At 45.3% G+C, this 15,828-nt stretch overlaps 2 long non-coding RNA genes across 2 annotated transcripts; one reads left to right on the forward strand and one right to left on the reverse strand.

The window, feature by feature from the left end:
- Nucleotides 1-2,468: 2,468 nt before the first annotated feature.
- LOC123431333 lies at nucleotides 2,469-2,837 on the forward strand. Its single transcript, XR_006623080.1, has 3 exons — nucleotides 2,469-2,492; nucleotides 2,573-2,652; nucleotides 2,741-2,837. It is a non-coding gene; the product is annotated as an uncharacterized LOC123431333 (long non-coding RNA).
- Nucleotides 2,838-8,510: 5,673 nt separating this feature from the next.
- Nucleotides 8,511-11,609, reverse strand: LOC123431334. Its single transcript, XR_006623081.1, has 3 exons — nucleotides 11,505-11,609; nucleotides 10,307-10,870; nucleotides 8,511-8,933 (listed from the first exon to the last, which is right to left on the reverse strand). It is a non-coding gene; the product is annotated as an uncharacterized LOC123431334 (long non-coding RNA).
- Between the last annotated feature and the right edge of the window lie 4,219 nt (nucleotides 11,610-15,828).

Genomic DNA, 15,828 nt, shown 5'->3' on the forward strand with positions numbered 1-15,828 from the left:
TCGTCGAGCTGTACGTGTGCTGAACGCGGAGGTGCCGTCCGTTCGGTACTAGATCGTGGGACTGATCGCGGGATTGTTCGCGGGGCGTATCGAGGGACGTTAGGACGTTCCACTACATCAACCGCGTTCTCTAACGCTTCTGCTGTACGATCTACAAGGGTACGTAGATCACTCATCCCCTCTCGTAGATGGACATCACCATGATAGGTCTTCGTGCGCGTAGGAAATTTTTTGTTTCCCATGCGACGTTCCCCAACAGTGGCATCATGAGCTAGGTTCATGCGTAGATGTCTTCTCGAGTAGAACACAAAAGGTTTTGTGGGCGGTGATGTGCGTTTTGCTGCCCTCCTTAGTCTTTTCTTGATTCCGCGGTATTGTTGGATTGAAGCGGCTTGGACCGACATTACTCGTACGCTTACGAGAGACTGGTTTCATCGTACGAATAACCCCCTTTGCTCAAAGATGACTGGCAAGTGACGGTTTCTCCAACTTTAGTTGAATCGGATTTGACCGAGGAGGTCCTTGGATGAGGTTAAATAGCAACTCATATATCTCCGTTGTGGTGTTTGCGTAAGTAAGATGCGATCCTGCTAGATACCCTTGGTCACCACGTAAAACTTGCAACAACAAAATTAGAGGACGTCTAACTTGTTTTTGCAGGGTATGATTGTGATGTGATATGGCCAATGATGTGATGTGATATATTGGATGTATGAGATGATCATGTTGTAATAGAAATATCGACTTGCACGTCGATGGTACGGCAACCGGCAGGAGCCATAGGGTTGTCTTTATACTAACATGTTTGTGCTTGCAGATGCGTTTACTATTTTGCTAGGGTGTAGCTTTAGTAGTAATAGCATAAGTAGCACGACAACCCCGATGGCGACACGTTGATGGATGATCATGGTGTGGCGCCGGTGACAAGAAGATCGTGCCGGTGCTTTGGTGATGGAGATCAAGAAGCACGTGATGATGGCCATATCATGTCACTTATGAATTGCATGTGATGTTAATCCTTTTATGCACCTTATTTTGCTTAGAACGACGGTAGCATTATGAGGTGATCTCTCACTAAAATTTCAAGACGAAATTGTGTTCTCCCCGACTGTGCACCGTTGCTACAGTTCGTCGTTTCGAGACACCACGTGATGATCGGGTGTGATAGACTCAACGTTCACATACAACGGGTGCAAAACAGTTGCGCACGCGGAACACTCGGGTTAAGGTTGACGAGCCTAGCATGTGCAGACATGGCCTCGGAACATATGAGACCGAAAGGTCGATCATGAATCATATAATTGATATGATTAGCATAGGGATGCTTACCACTGAAACTACTCTCGACTCACGTGATGATCGGACTTGGGATAGTGTAAGTGGATCATGAACCACTCAAATGACTAGAGAGATGTACTTTTTGAGTGGGAGTTTAGCATATAATTTGATTAAGTTGAACTCTAATTATCTTGAACATAGTCTAAGTCCACTTTGAATATATTTGTGTTGTAGATCATGGCTCACGCAAGTGTCATCCTGAATTTTAATACGTTCCTAGAGAAAGCTAAGTTCAAAGATGATGGAAGCAACTTTGGAGACTGGGCTCGTAATCTTAAGCTAATCTTACAAGCTGGAAAAAAGGATTATGTCCTTAATGCTGCGCTAGGAGATGAACCACCCGCTACGGCTGATCAGGATGTTAAGAACGCTTGGTTAGCACGTAAGGAGGACTACTCAATAGTTCAATGTGCAGTCTTGTATGGCTTAGAGCCGGGACTTCAACGTCGCTTTGAGCGTCATGGAGCATTTGAGATGTTCCAGGAGTTGAAGTTTATCTTTCAGAAGAACGCCCGGATCGAGAGGTATGAGACCTCCGATAAATTCTATGCTTGCAAGATGGGTGCTCCAAATCACGGGTCCCTGTGAGAACCCCAAAGGAGCCCGCCGAGTGGCGCCTTACAGCGCGGACAACCCTCCACCGAATCAGGTGAGCAGCATTAGCCGAGTGCATTGAACTGTCTTGATTTCAGTCGTTTATTTATATCTCCGTGTGATGCTTAATGTTTCCGACTGAACCTCATGCAGGAGTGGACCAACTGGTCTTCCCCCGTCTCGAACGGGAATCCGGAGGAGGAGGATGAAGAAGGCAGCCAGGAGGGGAGCGTGGAGAGCGCCGAATACGTCTCCGACAGCGGGGAGTCGGAGGAGGAAAACAGCGAGGAAGAGGAAGAGGACGAAGAGTCAGATTCGCCACCTCCGCAGCCAGAGCATCGGAGTAAGCGTCGGCATGAGCCTGCCGTCCCTTCAGCCCCTCCTACGTCGTCGAATGCTCCGCCTGCTACTCCGGCGGTACCGAGTGTTAGAGGCACCAAGAGGGCCAGGGACGCAGCCACTGAACTTGCAGGTCAGTCCTCCAGGGCGCCCAAGCCGAGTGGGCCCAAACCTAAGAAGGCTCTGCCGCGGATGAGGATGGCCGTCCCCGTCACCTCTACGTAAGTGAATCTAGCTTTCGGCTCTTTCTGTTGACCGAGTGAACTCCTGTTTTACAAGTCGAATGGACTTCACTCGACAGGGTTGCCACTTCTGCGACCTCGCCGGCCCGCCAAGGGGACGACCCCATGGACACGGACGACGTCGTTTCGTCTCAACCAGGTATGCTGTGGGAGAGTCGGGTATTTTATTTCTGTAGACTGCGCCATCCTTTTCTTTTTCTGAGGCGTTATGTTATTTGGCTTGTCAGGGGCGATCTGCCTGGACGAGGGTGACCAGGGGAGAGCTGACCTCGTCGTGGAGCCTGCCCAAGAGCCTGTCCTGGAGCCTGTCCTTGAGGCCGCTCTTCCTGCTGCCGCCCCCGCCGCCAACGCTCCCCTGACCGAAATGCCTCCCTCGACTGAAGTGCCTCCACCGACTGAACCGGTGCCGGTGGGTGAAGAACCTACTGGGGCGAACCTTGGGATGCTCCATGAACTTTCCACGATTCCCGGTTCGTCGAATGCTGAATTCAGCATTCGGCGTGTCCCAGAGGAGCAGGTGGGGGCGGCCAAGGGGGGCATGATCCAGGTGGAGCTGATGGCCGGAGAGGCCAAGAGGGCTTATGACTCCCTTGCGGCCTTGTATCGGCAGAGCTTGGAGCTGCGCGATGACATCCGAGTAAGTAGCCTAGTAAGTACTTACTTTTCTTCTGTAGCCCACTGGGTGGTATTGTTGTTGCAATGGGTTCACTCCGAGTGAACCCAGTGGGTGTAGTCCCCGAGACTTCTGTCGAGTGCTTGCACCGACAGTTGTCTTTATATATTTGGTCTTTATTTTGGTTGTGTCCGTAGACAATATTTCCGAGTGCGAGTACTTATTGCAGTCGGAGCGCTCTTGCGTTAAGAGTCGCCGAGAGTAAGTTGCACGTAGGTGGAGTAGAATTAGCCTTTGAGGCATAGGAAAACATGCATCTCAACAGGGCGGACCTGCGTGAGGTGCATGCCAGTGGGGTCACTCTCAGTGAACCCATTGGGTGTAGTCCCCGAGACCGCTGTCGACTGCTTGCGTCGGCAGGGGTCTTAAGAACTTAGCCCGTGAACTGATAAACTTGCTGATTACCCTTTGTTTCTTGATGCAGAAAACTTGTGAAATGGGAACTGCTTATGAAGCCTTGAGAGCGGAGAGGAACCAGTACACTGGTGAACTGGAAGCTGCAATGCTCGCCATGGCCGGCATGAAGAGTGCACTGGAAGTACGAGAGAAGTACTTGGAGGAGGCGCTGGAGGCAAACAGGGTGTTGGTGGCGGAGGTGGAAAGGCTGAAGAAACAGAGGACCGAACTGCACAAACAAATGGCTGTTCGGAACAAACGATGGACAGCTCAGGAGAAGTATGTCAACGACTGGGCTGTCCAGATGATGTCTCGTCTGGCAGGTAAGTCTTATGCTTTGTCGAGTGGTTGTACCGTGTGACGAACACTCGGTTTTTACTGTCTATTTGCTCGTTTGGTGCAGATTTTTGTACTGATGCCGAAGCTGAAGCAGCGGTTGTGGAGCGGTCCATGAAGGACAATGTGCCACTCAGCGAGGACGTCAACCGGGATCTGCTCCGGGCGCATATCCGCGTAGTCAAAGTGGGTCCTTTCATCAGCCGATTGAGAGAAGTCTTCGGCCGCATTGAGAAGGAGCTTTGGCCGGAAGACGAGTCGCGGCAGGAGATGGGGAGTCTGTTGGGGCGACGGGATGAGATTCCGGCCCGAGTGCAATCCTGGAAGAAATCGGCAGCGCGTTGCGGTGCTGACGTTGCGCTGTCCTTGGTCCGAGTCCATTGCAAGGAGGTGCGGGAAGATAAGCTGAAAGCATTGAAGGTCGCCAACACGAAGAAGCTTCAATTCGAAGACTTCATGGAGACGTTCCTTGAGACTGCTACCCGCATCGCAGATGGAATCGACTTGGACACTTTTGTGGAGCCCTCCAGTCCTGACGCCGGCCCAGCTGACGCGTGATCGAACTTTATCCTCGGTATGCCGAGTGTTTACCTGTAATATACTCTGGCCACTTCTGTTGGCGGTCGTACTTTTAAATCGGTGCGGGTCAGCTTGATCCACACCGAGTCAGCTATCATTTTTGAACTTATGTTGTCGGAATGAAAACATTTATTCTTTTGTTTGAATGCTGTTTCGAGTGCAACACTTAGTGCATACTCGGAGAAGATTAAGACTTAGGTGATTCTTAGTCACGTCTAAGCCCCCGAGTGCAACGTATAGTGCACACTCGGAGGAGGTTAATACTTAGGCGATTCAGAATCGCAGCTAAGTCGCCGAGTGTGACGTATAGTGCACACTCGGAGGAAGTTAATACTTAGGCGATTCAGAATCGCGGTTAAGTCCCCGAGTGCAACGTATAGTGCACACTCGGAGGAAGTTAATACTTAGGCGATTCAGGATCGCATTTAAGTCCCCGAGTGTGACGTATAGTGCACACTCAGAGGAAGTGAATACTTAGGCGATTCAGGATCGCATCTAAGTCCCCGAGTGTGACGTATAGTGCACACTCGGAGGAAGTGAATACTTAGGCGATTAAGGATCGCATCTAAGTCTCCGAGTGTGACGTATAGTGCACACTCGGAGGAAGTTAAGACTTAGGCGATTCAGGATCGCATCTAAGTCCCCGAGTGTGACGTATAGTGCACACTCGGAGGAAGTTAATACTTAGGCGATTCAGGATCGCATCTAAGTCTCCGAGTATGACGTATAGCGCACACTCGGAGGAAGTTAATACTTAGGCGATTCAGGATCGCAGCTAAGCCCCCGAGTGTGACGTATAGCGCACACTCGGAGGAAGTTAATACTTAGGCGATTCAGGATCGCAGCTAAGTCCCCGAGTGTGACGTATATCGCACACTCGGAGGAAGTTAATACTTAGGCGATTCAGGATCGCAGCTAATTCCCCGAGTGTGACGTATAGTGCACACTCGGAGGAAGTTAATACTTAGGCGATTCAGGATCGCAGCTAAGTCCCCGAGTGTGACGTATAGTGCACACTCGGAGGAAGTTAATACTTAGGCGATTCAGGATCGCAGCTAAGTCCCCGAGTGTGACGTATAGTGCACACTCGGAGGAAGTTAATACTTAGGCGATTCAGGATCGCAGCTAAGTCCCCGAGTGTGACGTATAGTGCACACTCGGAGGAAGTTAATACTTAGGCGATTCAGGATCGCAGCTAACTTCCGGAGTGTGACGTATAGTGCACACTCGGAGGAAGTTAATACTTAGGCGATTCAGGATCGCAGCTAAGCCCCGAGTGTGACGTATAGTGCACACTCGGAGGAAGTTAATACTTAGGCGATTCATGATCGCAGCTAAGTTTTTTTTTGTGTGAGAACTCTGAATCTGCACAAAACTGAATGTGCGGAATATATTATTTCTTCAAACTTGTTCGTTACACTGCTTCAGTCGACGATCACGTATAAAAACGCTTGAGGAGATCTCCGTTCCATGCGCGCGGCTCATCTATCTCCCTCTGAATATTGTAGAGTCTGTATGCTCCGTTGTTCAGCACCTTGGAAATGATGAAAGGACCTTCCCAGGCCGGAGCCAACTTGTGTGGTCTTTGCTGATCCACTCGGAGCACCAAATCGCCAGCTTGGAACGTGTGACTCCTGACGTGACGTGCGTGAAAGCGTCGCAGATCTTGCTGGTAAATTGTTGAGCGAGTGAGTGCCATCTCGCGCTCCTCCTCTAGAAGATCGACTCCATCTTCCCTTGCTTGTTTTGCTTCAGCTTCGGAGAAGAGTTCGACTCGCGGGGCATTGTGACGCAGGTCGCTCGGAAGGACCGCTTCTGCCCCATAGACGAGAAAGAACGGTGATCGCCCCGTTGATCGATTTGGAGTGGTGCGGAGGCCCCAAAGTACTGAAGGTAACTCGGTGACCCATGCACCAGCAGCGTGTCCTACCTCTCGCAAGAGTCGAGGCTTCAAACCTTGAAGGATAAGTCCATTTGCACGCTCAACTTGTCCATTGGATTGCGGATGTGCTACGGAAGCAAAATCCACTCGGATACCCTGACTCGCACAGAAGCCTTTGAATCTGTCCGAGTCAAAGTTTGTCCCATTGTCAGTGATTATGCTGTGAGGCACCCCGAATCTGGAAATGATGTCTATGACAAACTTGACAGATGTTGAGGCATCGAGTTTCTTGATGGGCTTGGCTTCTATCCATTTGGTAAACTTGTCGACTGCCACCAACAGATGTGTGTAGCCTCCTTGGCCTATCTTGAATGGTCCGACTGTGTCTAATCCCCAAACTGCAAATGGCCACACAAGTGGGATTGTCTTTAGTGCAGATGTTGGCTTGTGGGACATGTTGGAGTAGAACTGACAGCCTTCACATCGGTCGACCATAGCTTTGGCCATCTCGTTAGCCTGCAGCCAGAAGAATCCAGCTCTGAACGCCTTGGTGACGATTGCTCTCGAAGAAGCGTGATGACTGCAGGTACCCGAGTGGATTTCCTCTAGGATCAAATGTCCTTCCTCTGGGGAAATGCAACGTTGGAAGACGCCTGAAACACTCTCCTTGTACAGTTGAATGCCTTTGACAGAAAAACGACATCTCCAGCACTAAGCTGTTGTTGTGATGTATCCTCTGAAGAAAAAATAATTCAGAGATGCTTCTTCACCTCCCAGCACTGTCCAATTTCAGCAAACCCGTAATAGTCGAATCGGCCTCCTCTAGTTTGTTGAGCCGGAGAAGCACTTCAGACCTCATGGCAAGGTGCTGTAGGAGAAACATGGCTTGTTTGTGAGAGACTGAATCCTAGTAGCACTAACCCAAAAATACAGTATATCTTCAGGATGAAAAATATCACGAGCTACAAGGCCAGAAAGGTTACGAGCTGAGAGGAGTCTACTCCGTTGGCAATGGCGGCGTCTGCTTCCCTCAGCGCACTCTTCCAGTCTTTGCGGCATGATGCAATCTTTCTTTTCCATTGAGAAACACATTAAGAACACATTGATTGACTACAATAAACCGACAGAAGATGCAATCTTTTCGTTTCCATTCTTTGCAGCATGCAATTAATTAGAGAATTCAAATTATATACTCTTGTAGCTAGCAATCTTTCTACAAGATCAAAGTTTTTGCTTTGAAGACAAGCAAAATACAGTAGCAGCTGCTACCGATGTACTGTATCTGCAAGGAAATCCTTAGCACACAAGCAATAGTGGAAAGCAAGGAGCGGGTCTCACCGGAGGCAGAGCGCGGCGAGGCATCCGTGGGCGCGGCCGCTGGCCGGGTCGAGCCGGACGGCCTCCTCGCGGGCGCCATGCCGCCCCGCATGATGGTGTTGTGGCCGTACTGGCCGATGCCGGATCCGAGCACATCCGGGCACGCGTGCAGCCGGGGTGCGGGGGCGCCGGCACGACGCGGCCAGACGAGCAGATGTTGCCGGCGGGGAGCGCATTGATGAGCGGTGAGCTCGCTGTGCTCCCGCCGCCCCCTCCTCCACCGCCCCCTGAGCTGCCGTTGCCGCCGGAGAAAATCAGCGGCCCAGATCCGGAGCGCCGGTGGTCAGGCGGCGGGTTGCTGCCGCTGCCGCTTTCCGCCGCCAGCTCGCCCGAGTGTCTCCCCCTCCCGCTTACACTCCGACCACCGCCGCCCCTCCCGCTCGTTGCTTTTGACTCCGACGAGCTCCTGCACCTGCGCGGGGCTTCTGTCCAAGAGGAGGAGCACGAGAGTTGCACGATGCAGGGGGCTCAGACACGTCGTGGTGCTCAGGCGCGGGGAGTTGCGCCACCGGCCGGCGAGCAAGCAGAGAGTTGTGAGTTGTGTTCGATTGCAGCGACCTGCACGGAGGGAGTGCGGGTTGTGTCCGATTAAATCAAGGGGTCTTTTTGTAAAATAGCCAACACGACATTAATTTCGGGTCAGAGGGAGTACAAAATATTCCTACGTCAATTTCCAATAACAAAATAAAAAAATGTATAATAAAAGTGCATTTTCATGCAAACACCATTTAATATCCTCAACAGAGGAACCAGATTTAGTAATAGTTGCTACAAAAATTTCTACATGCCATTGACTGCAAGTATCTTTTAGAAATATATTTGATAAACGAAGATTGCTCTGATGAACTCTTGCGTCACTTGCTACAAAAAATTGCAACATCCTCCCAATCACCACCAAAACAATCAAGGCCAATTGCTACCAAAATTTCAGCATCCTACCAACTGCAAAATAGCTTTTTACATCCAAAGACAGGAGAAACGGAATATTGGTGGTGATTTTTCGGTGTCACCCCTTGCCCAGTCATCATAACATGCAACATCATCGTTAGACATTGGTTCCATACTGTAATGCAAGAACGAGCTTCTGATGGACTCCTGCACAACTTGTGATTTTCCGGTGTCACACCTTGCTCAGTCATCATAACATTCAACATCATCATTAGTAACTTTAAACATCCTGTAATGCAAGAACGAGCATCTGTGAATCACATTGCTAAGTCCAAATCAAAATTGAGTTTATAAGTTTGAATCAGTATATATACCACCAGAAGCAAATCAAGAACTACTGGAAACAGACAAGAAGTGACAAGTGGCTAAACATAATTATAAATTATTAGTATAACATTCCTTGCCACTCCAACGTTCAAAATACTTTGAACACATAAGCACGGCATGCAGAGAGGACTCAGATCAATCAATCACTAGCTGCTCCGACAGTTAACTGAACATGGCAGTACTTAACCAAACATTCAGAGATGGACTTGATCAACCACAAGCTAGCTGCTCCGACAGTTAACTGATTAGCAGATTCAACGATGAATGGAACATGACATCAGGTGAAATAGCAGCAATCAGGATACGATGGTACACAACAATTTTAACATGTTTGGTTCAATACTGCCATGTTGACTAGTTCAACGATGAATTAGCAGTGATTATGTAAGAGTGGCTAAACATAATTATCCATTATTAGTCCAATATAGCTTGCCACCCCCTCATTCAAAACCTAGCAGAACAGCTGGACCTACGCTGAACATTACTGAAGACAAAGCAGATTGCTGATTACAAATCAAAATTGACTGCTGATCGACTTCATGTCTGATTGTTTCAGTATATACCACCAAAAGCAGAGTCAGTTATAGTGCAAACAGAGATGTGACCTGAAGTCATAGTACATCTGACAGAGCAAACACTACCAAACCAAACTATTAAACAATCGACAAAGGCAACTACTCCCTCCGTCCGGGTTTATTAGGCCCCCCAACCAGATTACAGGTACCAAGACTCCATCATTAATGTCTTAGAATAAGCGCCTACTTCTTTGATTTCCCATGCATGATTTATTGCTAATGTAAATTTCCCTTGACCCGCATGCAATCCATGCTCAGCTCAGGCGCGCGCTGCTACTTTTTGGCAAGCTGGAACACTGCATGGCGCATGCATGCCCCCAATCGATGCTGGAACACTGCATGGCGCATGCATGCCCCCAATCGATGAAGGATTAGAAGTGCATGCAACAGATTGACATTTACTACGCCTGGGAAAACGAAAGGCAGCTGGGAAGATCGAGAAAGCAATGAAACGTTTTTCTACCTTTTGGCAGCTGGATCGAGCGGGGCCTAATAAGAGCGGACACGCTCCCAGCGCCCAAGGGCCCAATAAACCCGGACGGAGGGAGTATACAGCATGCAGCAAATAGAATGCAGGGTGCTATATATAGTTATCATTTATTAGTGCAAGATTGCTTGTCACTAATAACATTAGCAAATATGTCTGCCAATACATAAAGTACAAATGATGGATACAAAAAAAACATTAACAAATACTTACACTGGCCAGATTCTTGTATAATTCGCTTCACGCATTAAAGCCTTGCGAACTAGGACACAGCTGTATTTGATGATGAAGAGAGATTGACCGACTAATGCACCTAGGCAATATCCATCATTGGATCCTTTGAACTTGATCAATGGACGGTTATTAAAGCCTGGATCTGCCTCTGCATACTTTAAGAATTTTTCCACCTCTTTGCGAAAAGCCAAGAATAAATCAGGGAACCTGCTTTTATCATGCAATGAGGTTGCAGCCGAGTCCATCTCCCTCTCAAGAAACGCAAGCCACAAGTAAACGCAAAGCCGAGACGTGTCACCATAATCTTGGATCAGATTTGCCATCAAGTCAGTCAGACGCACACAATATACCGTTTTGCATTGAACGCCTTCTAAGGATAAACACATTGCAAACCAGAATCTAGAACCCTCACTGAATACAAAAAAAATTGAGTCTTTCAACTGCTGGGCCATGGAATTATCATCATCATCTTTGAGAGGTTGAAACGCTCGAAAATGGTGGCAAAACTTTGCAACGAGACCACCAAAGATCTGAATTTTGCGTCTGTTTCATAGAAAAGGATTATATTTAAATTTCAAACAAATGATCTGTCATGATTAATTACAAACAAAGAAAGTCAAAAAAGAGAGGAACAAACAATCACAAAACGACAAAAACACGCAAGAAAGGGTACTATAGGCACGAAAGCATGTGGTGCATTCTGTTTAACATGGGTGCACAAATAAGAAGTATTATTGGGAGAGTTGTAATCTGCATATTATTTAAGAGAATCAAAAAAGTATCAAATGAACTTATACATTTGAATCTTTATTTTCATGGTTCGATTCAACAAACAATAAACATTTCATTACAAACAAAGAGTAAAAAAAGGCAAGGAACAAACCAGCAAAAACGACAAAAACAGGCTAGGAATGATACTCTAGGGCACTAAACATGAGGTGCATTCTGTTTAACATGCATGCACAAATAAGAAGTGTTGTATCCTGTATATTATTTATGATAATAAAAAAAATATCAACTTCATTTCAACAAACAATAAAGTATGAATTTAATGGTCCATTTCAACAAACAAAAAACTAAAAATTAGGAAAGGCAGCGAACAAGTTGGCACATGAAACTTATCAATAAGCACGCTGTGAAAGAACGCAGTAATGAAATGGAAGAGTTAGAAGCTTACAAGTTATTATAATCTAATGACAGACCAGATTTCTTCCTGTTTTTGAAAAGTCTGTTCGGAAGTATTTGAACTTTCCCGAATGAATACCAGATCTTTTCCAGTGGATCATCACCAGGCTCAAGAACACGGAAACCACAACAGTACATGCTATCGAAACGCATTGGGAATTGAAAAACCACATCCTTGTCAATGACAACCTCAATGATAAAAAAGCACAAATTCTACAATGAGATAACAAAAAAATGATCAGTTAATGACAAAGTAGACTTGTAGGTTTCAACAATACCATAGAAGAGGCAATAACCAATAGCAAAACAGAGAATTTGATAATTATCTGAATTAAGGCACGAAATACAATACTAGAGGCTTAAAACCAATGATAAATCATCAATAGCGGAGGCAGGCTACATATGACAAGGAATGAAAAGGTAATACCTGCTTATCATAAGGTATTGCAACAGGAACTCCATCAAGAAGCTCTTCTTTGAACGTTGACGGTATTCCTCCCACAGGCTGTGCAAAACACACATTCCGGGGAACCAAAGCAGCACTATGTTTAACAAATAAGTTGTGGATATCCTTGTACATGTGCAGCAGTTGCAGTGCAGTAGGCCTGGAGGTGATTTTAACCTTATCAAGATCCTATTGAAAATAAGCAAAAAATATATAAGTTAGAACTGGGATTACTAAAATAGTGTTCTAAATGCTCTTATATTAGTTTACGGAGGGAGTAACAAACATGTCTGCACAATACTTGATAAACAGAGTGCAAGTCAAGCAGAAATCATAAGAAACATTAGATGGATCAATAAGACAGGTAACAGCAAATTTGCACAATAAGACAAAGTGCGCTTGTATCTACTGAAAGGGTCACAAGTGCATTTGCAGCAGGTACATAGTTCAAAAAAGAGGTAGCGGTTAACTGTGCGTTTGGCTTCTGACCAAAGAAGCATGCTTATGCACAATTATGTGCCGATTAATCACAGTTACGCGCTAGGCGTTTTGCTACCATCTAGAGCTTAGGGGCGCCTTCTTTAACTACAAGCTCCTATAACAGTTGTTGTCAGGTTTGGAAATTGATATGTTTTCACATATTTCAGGTAAGAGATATAATGAAACAGTTTGTAACTATTATCATGAAAGCATTAAAGAAAGCAAGAGATATAATGAAAAAATACGTTATAGGAGCGCTGGGTAGGCCTCTTTCTGGTGGTAGCAGCCAGTGCCATTTCATGTGCCTTATCAAATACATCTTGCTTGAGCTTTGACATCTAGAAGAAGCAAAATTGAACAAGATTAATGAAGAGGGAGGGTGAATGAGCATATACAGATACCACAACCCACTATTGACACGGAAACATCAACGTTTCCTCATATTATATATAAAGAGAACCCTAGGATACAACAAAAGAGAGGGTAAGTCCTGGATTCTTCAGAATGCATCTAGAGAAGGAGGTAGAAGGAATTCCCAGTGGTGGGCGGAGCACATCTAGAGAGAGAGGGTTAGAGTAACATAGGTAAGATACCGTATCAATGTTAAATGCTATGCTACTAAGTGTCATGCATATCAATAAATGAGACCATCTATGACACTAGTTTATGATACTATGCATTATGACAGTAGTATCATACCATAGTATCATGTGCATGATATTACTATATGATACTCCCTACTATGAGTAGCATGTAACACACTTGTGGCAATCTGCCAACTAGGTGGGTTCAGAGAGGGAGTAACTCAGTACTGTACCATGTAGGTGTGTTTGGCCAACAACGGCCATGCTTCTCTAGTACTGGTACCCATGGCCTTTTACATTTTTTCACACTGCTACAGTACATAATCAGGTATAGTGCGCCTGTCCTACAGTTGTTATTGGATAGTAATACCACTACTTTTTTGTCTCTTAATTCACAAAATATCAAGAAATTTGACACATACTCCCTCCGTTCCTAAATATAAGTCTTTCTACAGGTTTCACAGGTGGACTACATACAGATGTATATAGACATACTTTACACAGTGTAGATTCATCTATTTTGCTTTGTACGTAGACTCCTAATGAATTTTTTTAAAAGACTTATATTTAGAAACGGAGGGAGTACTTATTAGTCAATACTGTATTCCCATGTGCAGGTGCAGAACATACACTCAGCATGCTTTATGAAAATACATTGGGGTTATTTGATAAAATTAAACCAACGATTAACATGACAAGTGACGACAAAACATCCTGGCAACAGTTGTTCAACAATCTTAATGAAATAAACAGCCACATTAGGAATTATATATAACATGTTGAAATAATATTTGGAGCCGGGAGTGATATATAGAATCTTGGAATTTTAAGATCGGCTGGTTTGGGCACTATCTGAAAAATCAAGGAAATGATGCAATGGGCAGCATAAAACACTTCTCTTGACATGCCAGTACCAAAGGTGCAGTCAGCCATATGAAATAACACAACTCCGAATTGGACATTCATGACCGTGAAGAGTTGTTGACACTAACTTTGCTTCACTTAAGTATAAGTTTTAAATTTCTCAGCATATGAATGAAGGACTTACTGCTGACGGCATTACATGACATGGCTTGTTGTATTAATAACAGCAAAGGCAAGAAGTAACAAGCAGAACGTCATTTAAGGCTTAACCCACCAGAAGAAACTCTATAGAAGCAGCAATAAAGTACAAGTGGCTAAACATAGGCATGCCTATTCAAAACAGATAAGGAATCTAAACAGACTACTGATTCCAGATCAAAACTGATAGTTCATCTAAGTTTGTTTCAGCATAATGTACCATCAGAAACAGAGACAGGCCTATCGGAAACAGATAAGGAATCTAATGGCATCTGACATAGCAACCGTCACCAGATAACATTTAAAAGGCTGAACTATGAAACAATCGATAACAGCAACTCCACGGCATGCACCAATAATGTACAAGTGGCAAAACATAGTTATAAATTATTAGACCAATAATGCTTGTCACTCCCTCAATCAAAACACTTTAACCACACAAGCACGGCGACGTATACTGAACCAATCAACCAAAACATGCAGAGAGGACTCAAATCAATCACGCACTAGCTGCTCCGACACTTAACTGGACATGCCAATACTGAAGGGACAGACTCCCGACCAATCAGATTTGTTGATTTAACTTCGGTAGGCTCTACATTTTTCAAGATCTCAAGAAAGGACTTAATGCCAATGGCATTACATGGCATGACTGGTTGCATTAATAACAGAAAAGACGAGACGTAAAAAGCAGAACATCATTCAAGGCAGAAGCACATTGCTAATTCCAAATCAAAATTGACTGGTGATGCAGTTGGTCTCTGTTTTTTTTCAGTATATGTCACGAGAAGCAGAGCCAGCACAATTGGAAACAGACATGGAGCTAATGCCATACGACATAGCAACCGCCAGCAAACCAACATTAAAAAAGGCTGAACTAACAAACAATGGACAAAGACAACTCTACGACATCAACAATAAAGTACAAATGGCTAAACATAGTTACTTATTACTAGCCCAAGATTGCTTGCCACTCCTAATTCAGAACCTAGCAAAACCCTTGAACCACAGATGCATGGCGATATACGTATACTGAATCAATCAAGCAAATATGCAGAGATGGACTCGGTCAAATTCATCTGTTTATTTCAATATAGAATAGACCACCAGAAGCAGAACCATAGTCATATTGGACAACGAAAAGATATCTAAAGCTATGCACTCGACAGATGGACCAGTACCAAACCCATGAAACACTACGATACCATCAACTCTACGCATGCAACAATGAAGTAAAAGTGGCTAAACAAAGTTCAAATCAATTATTAGTCCAGGATTGCTTCTCTACAAGTTCAGAACCTAGCAAAATACTTGAACTAAGCATTCAAAGTTGGACTTGACTGAACACTCACAAGCTGCTCCAACATTTAACTAACCATGGCAGTACTGAACCAAACAGAGACCTCAGAAATGCAGCATCAAATCATGTGAAATAGCAGCAATAAGGATGGGATGGTCATGATACACAACAAATTAGTGCAATAGCAGCAATCAGTATTGCCACTTGTTCAACGACGTATACACCATCAAATCAGATGCATTAGTGCAATCAGGATGGAATGGTACCAGGATTAACACATACAAGCATAAACATAGTCTAGATTGTTAAAATTTGCATGTTTGGCCCCCTCCTAGCCTATATACTCCATCCCCCCCGATCTTGGTGAAGCTAGCTACTGGATGGTAACATGTTTGGTTCGGTATTGCCACTTGTTCAACAACGTATACAACATCAAATCAGATGA

The sequence above is a fragment of the Hordeum vulgare genome, chromosome 2H, assembly GCF_904849725.1.
Source record: "Hordeum vulgare subsp. vulgare chromosome 2H, MorexV3_pseudomolecules_assembly, whole genome shotgun sequence".
Taxonomy (NCBI): Eukaryota; Viridiplantae; Streptophyta; class Magnoliopsida; order Poales; family Poaceae; genus Hordeum; species Hordeum vulgare.